Source organism: Sebastes umbrosus, chromosome 8 (genome assembly GCF_015220745.1).
Source record: "Sebastes umbrosus isolate fSebUmb1 chromosome 8, fSebUmb1.pri, whole genome shotgun sequence".
NCBI classification, from domain to species: Eukaryota; Metazoa; Chordata; class Actinopteri; order Perciformes; family Sebastidae; genus Sebastes; species Sebastes umbrosus.
In genome coordinates this window covers 18,350,098-18,359,462 of record NC_051276.1, presented here as the reverse complement: position 1 = coordinate 18,359,462, position 9,365 = coordinate 18,350,098, and the positions used below count along the sequence as shown (strand labels likewise).

General features: G+C 41.0%; 1 protein-coding gene across 12 annotated transcripts in view; it reads left to right on the top strand.

Moving 5' to 3' along the window:
- Nucleotides 1-3,200: 3,200 nt before the first annotated feature.
- Nucleotides 3,201-9,365, top strand: part of mef2cb (myocyte enhancer factor 2cb) — a 76,432-nt gene continuing 70,267 nt past the window's right edge. For 10 of the 12 annotated variants that reach the window (XM_037778248.1, XM_037778247.1, XM_037778245.1 and 7 more), the window contains exon 1: nucleotides 3,202-3,455. The gene's annotated coding sequence lies outside the window, so the exon portion shown is untranslated. Of the gene's footprint in view, nucleotides 3,456-9,365 lie in introns of all 12 variants that reach the window. The other 2 variants (XM_037778238.1, XM_037778235.1) reach the window with 1 other exon arrangement.

The window sequence follows — 9,365 nt, the reverse complement described above, 5'->3', positions numbered from 1 at the left end:
TTTCAGAGGAGACGCCGTGCCACGTTTCCTGTCGAGCGTATAGCCTGTCACCTCTCAGCTGACAGAACACTTTGTGTTTCACCGTCGGCGTGGCCCGCGGTGTTGTGAGCCACGGAGCGGACACGCGGCCTCACCCCCCTCGGGGACACACTAATATGAACACACATATGTACACTAATGAGTGAATTCCACACGTACAATGCACATGCATGAACACACACGTAAAGCTACACAAAATCCTCAGACCAAACTGAGTGTTTTGGTGGACGGGCTAGTCCTGGTTCGATTAGGACAGGATGTACTCTTAAAGTTTACTGACTGTACCGCAGCCTCGCTGGTTCTTGTGGTCGACGGCGCGCCACACACTGCCATGCCGCTCGCTGTTTTTCTCCTTCTTGACCCTGCCACACTCATAAAAAGACAGCCATGCTTTAGTCCTCTGTCTCTTTACATAGTCCCTCCACAAGCCCCATTAAAAGGGAGACAGAGCTAAAAATGCCCTCTCACCAGGCCCCTACTGGCAGGGCAGCGTATTCAGAGGAAGTCTTTAGTCAAAATACACAAGCCATTAAAAATGAATGCATGCAGCACAATGTGGATGTGTGTGTACATGCAAATTCAGGCTCTGTTGTATCAAAAGCAATAAGCTTTGTGGGTACAGCGCAGATCACGTCACCGTATTAAAACTTTGATCAAGACACTGAATCCTCCCCCTAATGTCATAATTAAATGAATTCCCACCAACATCCATCATCCACTCCCCACCCCTCCTCCCCCACCCCCAGAAGATCACTGAATTCCTGTCCATGAGGTCATCACAAAGACTGGGCAGACACTGATCCCTCAACGTATAGGGGTGCAGGTAGTCAGAAATGTCCAAAAATAAACCGATTAGTTGATTACCTGTGCCCAGAAACATGTAAACAATACAACCGGATCAATGCAAAATATATTTCACTGTCATCAAGGGAACACCACTGTTTTATCTCCCTCACGGTGGATTTGCTCTTTTGGATGTATTCTGGGAAAATGCTAATCTATATTCTACTCATCTTTCCTTTATATCATCAATCTCCACATTCACAGATTGCTTGATTTAAGAGGGATATATGAAACACTAATTTGGCTGTGTGATTCAGTGTCATTATCTACATTACATTTTGGCATCAGGTATAAGACCCTGACTGGAAAATACTTGATAAAAACACAATTACCCCTGTGCCACCCCCACACAACTCTCAGTCACAGAGGATATTACGATTTAAGCTTGTTGATGCTTACATTCTCCTGAATGTATCATTTACAAGGAGAAATGGCTTACACTCAGCTTAGGGAAACTTTTCTCTTGGATGGAGATGTATGATTTTTATCAGGTATTAATGAAAAACTGACATTTCCTGGGCACTGTGGTTCTTTGAAAAAACAAGACTGTAGAGCTTATAATGAGCTTATAATTACCAAATTATAGGTGTATACCATTGCACCTGGTATTTTGACATTTGACAAGATGCTATCAATGCCGGCTAATCTCTTCCGTCGGGTAATTTATTTATGATTCACGTAGATTACGGTGGTTATGAAAGGAGTAACGGTATTTGCACAGCAAAGTTTATTTAATATGTTTTGCAGCTGTGATACCCTAGGTCATCAAATTAAAGAAATAATAACCTTTAAATTGAGCTCTTAATCTCGTCCTAGTCTTAGAGATCTGGCCCGTGTCTTTTCCGTTTACAGAAAGGTTAAGGAAACACATTGGCTGTGTCCGAAATCATTCACTCATTCCTTCACTACTCCCTACTCACTATCCAGGGAGTTCTATGTAGAGGACTATATAATGAGCTCATCGGCAAAATGAAAACACTTTCAGACACTCAGGTAATTTTATCGGCGCCGTTAATTACGTCATTGCTGTCGCACAATTAAAACGTGCCAGATCGACATCTGCTGGTAGACCATTCATAATAAATACTGACATGTATTTTTGTGTGTTATAAATAGCTACTAGGTAAGCTATTTTGTTGAGTCTCTTAGCAAAATGTGAATTTAGGTTCCCCCTGGTAAGCAGTGATGCAGCGTATATGTCTAACGTTAGGGATTTTATTGTGAAAGGTAAGAATTAACGGCTGGTTTGAATGTGGGGGCAATAGGCGGTTGTGTTGTGATGCGCTGCTCTGCTCACATTAAATACATTATTTTGGCGCCACAGCGCTGCTCTCTTTCCTCTCGTCTGTCTGCCATTTTTAATTCAGCGCAATGCATGATGGTGTAACGTGAGAGTTCGTTGTGCGGTGATGGATCACTCTTTAGGAGAATAAACATGCAGGATGGAGACGGATAACTTTTTTAGCAGCCACTTTACTGTTCTTCCCGCTTCATCAGTTTCACAACAACCACCACTTCCTTGTTCCTAACTCACATGTCGTAGAACTAACCAATCAGAGGCCAGAAGGACCTGGACTAAGGTAAATGTCAGGAAGACACTTACAGGCAGATTCAAGATATTATTATTATATATATACTATTATATACTATTTTAAAGATGCTGCCGTAAATATTTGAACATGTAAATAATAATCTTGTAAACATAAATATGTAAATAATTAACTGTGTAAACATTATAAATATATTTTTAGTAACTTAACTCAAATATATGAATTAACTTCTAAACCTTACAATGGTATATAGTGCTCGGTTAGTGACCATTGTTGTCCACTACTTTTCACGATGCATTGTGGGATACTTTGAGTCCACTATAGAGGGTATAATAAATCTCACGAGACATTCAGACAGCAATACAAAATGACGAACTCACTATATAGTCCACTCGGTAGTGAGTGATTTTGGACACAGCCATTGAAAGTTTGTGCAAAGTATGGATATCTATTTAGCTCCTCATGTAACAGCTCTGTTTCAGAGGAAGAATGTCGTCCATACAGTTTTGAGTTGTGGATGTGTGAAGGGGCGGGGGTCTTTTTTTGCCACTGTGAAGATGGCAGCATTCTTGGGGGGGCAGTAATCCAGGGCATATATGCCAGTGCTGACAAAGGTCTAGGGTGTGTGTGTGTGTGTGTGCTTGGGGTGGGGGGAGTGGGTGTCACTGATCCCTCAGAAGGCTAAATTTACGCCAGAGTGATGGGGGCAGGTGGATTCAGCTGGGACAGTGGGGTGGGGGGGGTGGTTGGAAAGAACCAGACCCGGTTTCAGTTCAGACAGCGATCGTGGGCAAACACACAACCCAAATCGGGGGTTTCTATTCAAAGCCAGCTGGTCTGGCTTTATCACATGCAGGACATTTATTTTAGGCAATTTGTTGGTATTTTTTCTTTTTCTTTTTCTTTTTGTCAACTATCTCCTTTGTTTTCCTTTCTTTTTTTAACTTTTGAATCTTTTGATTGAGCTGGGCCTTAGCTGGTGCTGCAGGGTGTAACTTCCTGGGAAGCAGAGAAACGGCACGGGTGAGTTTTCACAGTACACCTTTTTCCCTTCCTTTTCCCCCCCTCTCCTCTGAATCTCATTCTGTCGGTGGAAAACCTGTCAGGATTTAAAACTGTACGCTGCACAGTGGGTCATGACATGTTTAACAGATTAAGGCATAATTTTGATATTTGATCTGCTCAATTTGAACTGTTCTGAAATTTATTTTGAAGTGCCGTTGCCTAATTGTTTCATTACAGCCTTGGTGGATTTAGTGAATGATGTCTTTGTCATGTAGCCTGATACAGAAAAGACGATGAACAAGGCCAAAAGAGACACTTAATTGGTGTTTACTTTGAGTTTTTCCTGCTCTTGACAAAGTCGAAAGACACCAGAGAAGCTGAAGGAGGAGTCAGGTCCCAGCTGTTGCCAATCACCTCTGCGTAGCACTTGGGGGAATCACTTATCGCGGCTCCTGGAACTGTGTGTGTTTAACTTTTAAAAGTCTACATTTTGATTTCTCTCAGGCAAGACGAATGGTTTCAGTCGCTGAAGTGGAACTTTATATTGTGTTGTTTCCTCTGCTTCTAATTCTTCACAGTCAGTTTAGGTTACTGGCACTTTTAAGGGTAATTGCTCAGAACATCTTATTGCACAATCTGGAATTATCAGCGAGAGAAAAGTGCGCGGCCTTAACATGCTGTTTGCTTTAGAAATGACTCACTCCCTCAAGGTAGCTACCTAAGTGGCAACCACACACTTCAGTAGCAATATGTGTCACGCAGTGCCGTGTTTAAGTGAGACATGTTGGGCAAACTTTTGAAACAAAGGAGAAAACTTTTGTCATAATGAATGAACAGAGAGGGGTTTATTCCAAGCCAAATGGAGACATTAGAAAGGGTCTCTACTGTAGGGCACGTGTCCTAAAACAACCAAAGGGAATTTCATACTAAAGCGAAGGCTTTGTTTGATTTTAATGAGTGGTGAATGACTCTGTTGGACACTTTCCGTCGACATTTGATTTAACTGTAGCTTTTGGATGAAATAAGAGGAGTAATATTATTCCTGAACTTGATATCCTCATTCTTCAAGTAAATTTGTATTCTGATTTTGGTTTTAACACAGCTATTAACACTAATAATGAACATAAAAACACTTTAATTGCACCCTTTTACGAGCAAACGGAACTGTAATAAGCTAAAGTAGAGTAAATGAACAGATTTAAAACATGTATTTAGACAAGTAGCACTCATGTCCTTTATTTTATACCTGGGGAGACTTACTGTTCTCTTGCTATTAACCCAAACAGACAGGACCTGAGAAACTTTGACCCAGTTTACAGGAACCGCTCAGTCCTCACTTATTAGCTTTTCTGCCCCTGAATTCCACGGCTTTGATGGTCAGCGGAGTTGAGGAAGCGCGTTGTTTTCTCTCTCTGTAGGGTGGCAAGCGCTCTTACGCAGTTTGCCTCTCCGCCTTTGAAACTCTCCTCATCCTGTCACTTCACCTTCACACTCTGCTATTAGTTTCATTGTTGCTGTTCTTTTATGCAGCATGAATAGCAGGGGGGAGGGTGTTTGTTTATCTCCACCGTTTAATGTCTGAAATGTGAATATAGATGAAATCAAAATGTGTTCAAAGTTAGGAAGAGGCACACATTCAATGTCATGAAACATTGCTGAAATGTGATGGAGACAAAGAGATTTGTGGTTACTGCTTGTTTAGTTTTTGGAGGAATTAAATCCGAATGCTTTTGGAGGTTTCCACTGGTGTTTGTGTATAAATGAATAGGAAGGTTATTCTGCTTGTTTATTCTGTAACAGCCGCTGACAGAAAGCATGGCAGTAGTTAGGGTAGTAGTTAGTTTCCATGGTTATTTGGTGGGCACCACTGATCCAGATGCTATTGAGTTTAGAGAGTGCATTTCATTTTTAAAACAAATTATCACAGAACCAAGATATGGCAGATATGGAAGCAGTTTGCAATGGCATGAAAGTACAAGTTTGTTCCACTGTAATGGCTTACAGTAATTTGTCTCTTATTTTTCCTTTTCATTCTCTTCTATTGTCTTTATTATTTAATTTTGGAAGATTTCCAGCAGCAGTCCAGCCTCCCATATGAAAACTCTCTTCCCATCTACCCCCCTTGAGCACTGTCGAGGCCAGAAAAACAGTATGACGCTCTGCCACCACTATACAACGCCTGTGCGCCGGGGCCGCCTAAATCTACAAAACATGAGTGCTGGCGCGAGGCAGCTCCTTTGATCTGCAGCTAATCTCAGTTGCCTGCCTCCCCTCTGATCATGTCTGAATAAGAATGAGTCGGGGGTGATCCTGGAGGCACAAAGAGCTTTATAGACGCTGCCGCTCGTCTGCCGAGCTCCGCCGCGTTAACACGGGGCCCGCGCCGACGGTCGCTGCTAGGCCTCGCTATCGCGCATCAGAGCTGGGAAAGCCTCATTTAGACACACATTATATTCCGCTGCACTTGCTTTTCTTCACAGTGAGATGCTATCAGCTGCTTGTTGAGAGTGTGGGAGAAGTTGCATAGCCATGCTGAGTGATCTTTAATTGTCAAGGGGATTGGCTGAGGTCAACAGCTGCAGGAGGGACTTCTGCTGTGTAATGGTTACTATGGGGATTGGAAACAGTGATGACTGTAGGCTTTTGTGCTATAGCTGAATGTAATAAGGCATACAGATCAGTCTAACACATTATCTGTAAAATAGTGATCAAAAGATCAAGTATAAAAATATCACTGTTACTACAGCTATAGAAAATGACTTACAAGTAAAATGATGGATGATAGATTATATATCCTCTAAACCACGACTGCCCAAAGTGGGGCCCGTGGGCCAAAGTTGGCCCGCCATCAGGTTCGATTTGGCCCACCAGATCTTAGCAATTTTTTTTTTTTACTAAAAGGCCCACGGGATCGCTGATGATCCTGTCCAACTTTACTGTCTTTCGGAGGCTGTTGCAGGCTTGGTTATCAAGTAAGAGTAATCCATTGTTACCAACCATGTCATGTTAGCTTGTTGCAAAGGAAGCTAAATAATGCTCCAAAGTTAAGCTACATTTTGGCGAGGAAAAACTGGCTTGGCCATATTCAAAGGGGTCCCTTGACCTCTGACATCAAGATATGTAAATGAAAATTGGTTCTATTGGTACCCACGAGTCTCCCCTTTACAGACATGCCCACTTTATGATAAACACACGTAGTTTTTGGAATGCAGTATAAATCTGTAATTTGTTATTTTCGCTTATTCTAAAAATGATGTGTTGGGGTCCCAAAACAGTATTGGAATTGCATAAATTGGGTATGACTGGAAATGAGCCCAATTGTATCAGCAGGTGGGTTTTAAGGGGTTAACTATGTAAAAGCTAAAATAATATTAGGGGAACTTGGGATCCTAGCACCATTTTGCATCTTAACAATACAATAGGTGTTTACTTTTGGCCTGTGGCCCACCATTAAGTTCCAGTTTTGGCCCTCCAGGGGAAAAAAGTTTTGGCACCCCTGCTCTAAACTAACCGACCACATACATTGTAATTGCCTTCCAAAACGACCTACAATAGCGTTTTCTGATCTGGTATCAATTTGTTGGTGCCTTTCTAAACGCACGTCATAAAATATCATATGACTGTTATCTAAACAGCCACCACTATGGTTAGGATTTGGTTAGGTGTAGTCACCAAACATAGTTGGTTAATGTTAGGGAAAGATGGTGGTTTGAATTTAAAAAGAACGCTGTTTCATCGCTTAAGTTTAGGGAACTATCGCGGTCATGGTTAAAGGAAACCAATGTTGACAGTTGTAGAAAATGGGAAACAAACAGCAGTCTCTCATGTCAAAGCCACTTGCAACATAACGTCTAAACCAACAGATCAGGTAAACGGAAACATTGAACAAACAACCAGTCCTGTCATTTTTCTGCTGAGGAACAAAACTTGAATTAAAAAAAAAAAAGTTTACATTGGGGTATAACAGTTCTTGATTCATATCATTTAAACTTTAACATGTTGATCACGGAAATTGGGATCTATTTCATTTCTGCAAGTGTAACACTTTCACTTTTAGACACGGCTCTTGTACCTTTTCAGGAAACACCGGCGTAACATTGGCATCTCTCCTTTATGAGCACAATTAGAGAAAGGGCAGCAAGAACAATGAAATAACTGTGCCTGTGTTGGAGCAGTTCATAGGGAATTACTTTCCAATCATTCAAAAGGAGGAAAAATCATTAGCAGAAAGCGGGTTTCTTTTTTTTTCTTCGCTCGCATGAAGCAATCTAGTGCAGACAAAGAGAACTTTGAGCCCCTGATATACAGACAGAAGGTCCAGCAATTACACTTGGTAGAGCATAAGACACAGGAGGAGGAGGAGGAGGAGTGCCAGTGTCAGGGATTAAAATAAAAAAGGAAGTAAATTGAAATAAGAATAATTGAAATGTTTGTACGTGGGATAATGGTTACTGATATTTAATTTCTGTTGAAATAAAATGATTCTTCTGAATGAAAATGTTAATACGATATCCACTAAATTAAAATAATGTGTTAAAAACTTGTTAACTTTGCATGGGGGATACCTCCAGTTAACCCATGTGGTAAACCAATTCATTCTGTGCTGAGAAGGATGCAGAGCTCCCCTGCAGGCAGCACATTTAATTACACGGCAGTGCCTGAATGCACCTCTACAGGCAAAATGTGCTTTTCATATGTAGCAGGTGGCGCACCGATGGCACCTGTCACATACATGACATACATGACATTAAAGCATTTTGATTGTAAAAATCAGTTAGCAGTTTTGACAGTTTAATCAAAATTATTAATCTGCTGATATCAAGCCAGAATAATTAAATAATATATGTAGTCAACAGCTGTTTTTTTTCATCTAAATATCAAAATATCATTTGGATGTTTGTCTTGTGGGAATAATTTATTATTGTTAATTAAATTTAAGAGACAGTATAGTGTGGTTGTTAATTTTAAAGTTTCATATATGCAGCACAAAAGTCGGTGTGGATTTTCTCATCAGGCACCACTGTAAGCGTGAGTGAGTGTGTGTATCTGTGTGTCTACATATTCACATATACACGATAGTACAACAAAGTGGAGAAGCAACAGGTCTGATCAGCAGCTCGGCCAGCGGCGCTGTGTCTCACAGTCACAGGACCATGGGGCTTTTCCTATGATGTAACTGGAGCATCAGGCAGAACAAAGGCAGAGCTTGTTGTTCAGCTTGTGCCTCATCCATAATGCATAAAAGGTGTACAGACAGAATACTGTTGGTTAAACACGACACATGCAAATCACCAGCGCCGCGCCTCTCGTTTGACACTGCTCGGCGAGGGGTCGTTACATGTCCGGTTATAGTTTCAGAGGCCTTTCTGACTTTGTTGTTATTGCATTGGAGTCTGTTCTGTATGGTCTGATCCAACAGGGTGCTGTTCTGAAGCTGAACTGTAAGGACAAGGAAATATATGAAATGGTACAGTGAATTTACTGCTGGCCAGACACAGTTAATGGGCAAACCGCACAGAAAAACCATGTTATTGAAAATAAGGCTCGGAATGGTTTCACTGAAAAATGAGTCATGCCATTATGGAACACAGCAGCTAATGATAAGTAGACAGGACTTTTTTTTCTTTGCTTTTCTCTAAACTACAAGAATTACAGCTAACCAAAGATTTAACAGTTGAAATGACTGAGGTGGGTTTAGGGTATGAGATATGTGGGATCATTTAATGTCCAACTCAAAAATCTGCACATTGTAGAGTGATTTCTTTCATTTTGTTTAAAGCGATACAGATGAAAAGAAATTAGATGACTGTATTTAAATAAGCATTCAAGTGCAAGACTTGGTATTTGACAGCGATTTCCAAGGTGACTTATCTCGTTCAACATTTCCAAATACATTATCTTTACAAATAGGGCTTTCAAAGTTAATGC